Source organism: Helianthus annuus, chromosome 10 (genome assembly GCF_002127325.2).
Source record: "Helianthus annuus cultivar XRQ/B chromosome 10, HanXRQr2.0-SUNRISE, whole genome shotgun sequence".
Lineage (NCBI taxonomy): Eukaryota > Viridiplantae > Streptophyta > Magnoliopsida > Asterales > Asteraceae > Helianthus > Helianthus annuus.
In genome coordinates, this window is record NC_035442.2 from 21,437,978 (window position 1) to 21,441,722 (window position 3,745).

Below are 3,745 nucleotides of genomic sequence, written 5' to 3' on the forward strand. Positions count from 1 at the left end.
TCGGTCAAAGTGGCATATACTTTGAAAGGTTCTGACAAATTATATTCAGATGAAAGTTTTCCAATAAGAAGTGTCAGACTTGAAATGATTCAAAAGGTTTTCAAAATAACAGAAATTAATATTTCTGAAATAAAAGATTTCAATCTTAATGGAAAACCTAAACAATACACTTCAAGAGATCAACAACGAATTAACAAGAAAATGGGTTACAATTGTGGTTACAGTTTCCGACAGAAACCAAACCATAATCGTAATTTCAAAAAGAAAGGTCTTGGTTTTGTCCCACCGAAAAACTATAAAAATGAGAAAATGTATAAACGAAAAACTATGTTTGTTTCAGGGAAAACATCAGAGGCTGAAAAAGAACAATCTTTCAGAAAGCAGACAAATCAAGAATTCCTTGCCAAGAAGCAAGAAGAACTAAAGAAGAATAAAGTTCCGAAGAAGATTGAAAAGAGAACCTGTTTTCAGTGCAGGATTGCTGGTCATGTGGCAAAGAATTGTCCAAAGACCTTTAAGCCAAAACAGGAAGTCTCTGGGAAAATGAAAGAAAAGGTTGTTGAAAAGACTGAACTGTCAACCCGGAAGTTTACTGGCTTTGAAAATTCAACTTTTAAGAAAGGAGAATGTTCAAAGAGTGCTTCAAAAAAGAAAGATAATGTGCCAAATCAAAAATGGGTTGCGAAAGGTTCAGGTAATAGTTCTGGTGATGAATCTGATTCCATAAAATCAGAGGAGCCACGTGTTGAGAAAAAGGTTGAAAAGAAAGTTCCAATAGTGGACGATGTGAATTTTCCACCACTGAATGCTAAAAATTACAAATCCAAAATCGGAAAAATTGAAATTTCAAATCAATTTTATTCTGACAAGAAGAAATTTGATGTTGACAAAACTTTCAACGGAAATGTAAAACGTATCTTTGGAAAAATGGTCAATGGTAAGGCCAAAAGCATCGAAGATTTTTATGCTTCCAAAGGACGTGTTTACAAGTCGGTTGAAAGTAAAGATAAAGAAGAGGTTGTGACACCCAAGGAAGGTCAGGCTTGGGTGGATATATTTTTCAAAGAATAAAAACCTGACTTGCTGGAGATCCCAAGTTGGTATCGTGGATCATGAATCGGCATCCTTCTAAATCTGTGTTTGAGGTTTTTGCAGGACTTGCCGGAACTCCCAGGTTTGTAAGCGAGGAGTAGGAATCGGCACCTTGAGAATTCAACCAAAAGATGGTAATTGGTTGAAAAAACAGGTTTGAAATGTTTAATTGTAAATCTACAAGTGGTTGTATGTTTGTGGTTGTTATAAGTGGTTCAGGATGAGAACCAGTTGATCTTACAAGTGGTTAAGTCAAGGTCATTAAATTGAACTTGAGTTAACTATTATTCAAAAGATTGGTAAAACAATGTGATGATTTTGCCCCAATTTTACAAAAAGAAAAAAACAACTAAACTTATTTTCCGGAAAAACCATTCTGATTAAAACAAACTTAAGTGTTTTGAAATCATTATGGGAAAATAGTTTGTTGTGAGGGGGAGTTCTGATTGTTTAAGCCAAACGGATGGAGAATTGAAGTGTTTCGATATCTGTTGTCATATTCTGTATAGTTTGTTTTCAATTTTTACTAGATGTATTTGAATTTTAGGGGGAGTAAGAAATTTTAGAAAATCCAAAAACATCAGAAAATTTGAAAAAGCCAAAAACATGATAAAACTGACAAATGAGTTTTGTTGCGAAAAAGAGGAAATGATAGTACATCAGTGAACTATCACAGCACGCTAAAGAATTGGAATGTCAAAATGTGATAAACAATCTTACTGTGGATGTGTCAGTAGATTTTCGCACATTTAGTAAATTGAAACGAGATATAAACCTAAGCAAGTTTGAATGAAGCTTAATTCGTGGGTAACTATTCTTGAATATATGGGTAACCCCCGAAATCTTGTTTGAAAGGTCCCGTATTCTGAGATACTAGGTCTTTATGCTCAGTGATATCTGGGGTATTATTCCGTGACTTCTGCTGTATGGAAATACTGACCTAGTCCCCGAATAATACTTTCTGCTAAAAGCTTTGAAACATAAGCTCGCCCTCAGCAATCTGATTAAACAATAAAATTGATAATCTTTGCTGTTGTAATAAAAGATCCTCTAAAGGGGACCCACCTAAAGTCGAAGCCGTCATCTCTCTGCGTATACGGAAGTATCGACCTGAGCTCTCACGGCCCTCGCACATTACCCCTTTACAGATATCAGCTGTGGTATACTCACCTGTAAGACTGAATATTTGGGATCTGGATACGGGAGTATATTCAAGTGGAGTGATACACAGTTAAGTTTTTAGTTTCTAAAACATTAATATTGTATCTCGAATCAATTGAAGTCTGTGTGAAAATTTAAGTGGACAAACATACTGACAATCTAGGTAAATTGTTTGGAACTTAATATGTAATCAAGCTTAACGGTGTTTGTGATCTGTTTCATAACTGATATGATCCTCTTGCACAAACTCACAAAAATATTGTTTGTAAATAGTTGTTTTCTGCTTTTCTACTTTTATAAAAAAATTCAAAAAGATTTTTGGTGTGTTTTAGCATAAATTTTGAAAAAGTCAAAAAGAGTTTCGACAACTGGTGTTGAGATGCTGATTTTCGAAATTCAAAGTGCTAAACTTGAAGAACTGGTTTGGGAGAGTGTATGTGAAGCTGGTAAATTTGTTTGAAAAGAGCTAGTAATCGATTCTGAATGCAAAATCATTATTATAGCTTATCAACATAGTTTCTGAATTGTTGAAAAGTTTTAATCTTTGAAGAAACTTCTGGTTGGGTAGAGATTGTGCAGGACTTGAGCCAGATATTGATCCTGAGAGAGAATGGAGCCAGGTATCAAGTTGGAACTTGATGGGAGCCTGTTAATGATCTTGATTTGAAGAATGAAGATGTGAATTCCAGACTACGATCCCAGCTGTTTGAGAGGGGGAGTCTGAAGACACCGTGTCAACAGTTGAAATAGAAGATGTTATTGATAATGAAGATAGAGAACGAGGATTCTTGGAATCACAGATATTTCAGAGGCAGATTGACGACTGATGAAGATTGTATATTGACTTGTGCGAAGACTCTATGAAGACTCCGTCAACATCCGATGGGGAGTCTGTTGGTGCACTAACGTCTGTCGACTACGTCTTTCATCGAGTCTTAGAGTTAGACAGATCGGAAATGACACGGAAACCTAGAAATAGTGAATTGTTTAGGTTCGCTTATGTATACATGTCCTAGGTCCGCTTATATGTCATTGTGTAGGTCTAGGTTCGCTCTTTTGGTCTTGTATGGTTCGCCTATATGTACATAGATCAGGTTCGCTTATATGGTAGTACATACAAGCGAACCCAATCATCTATATATAGAGGGTAGTTAAGAGCGAACCAGTTAGTGATTGTTCCGGTGAGCCATGAAGTGCTGCCGAGGTGCTGTCAGATCGTGTACTCGTATTGTTTATCAATAAATCAGCAAGTTTAAAGTGAATCCAGCTAGAATAGCACCAAATCATTAGTTTCCGCCTCTTGATTTGGATAGAAACTTCTCTTATCGACTCAAACAGGGCCGAACGCGATCCTACACTCACCACGACACCTCTGTCATCACGTTTTCACTTAAAAACCCATTTCGTCTTGATTAGCTTTTGATTCTTAGGCAGATCGACAAGTCTCCAGACGCCCAGATTTTCAAACTGTTGCAGCTCCTCCTGCATTGAT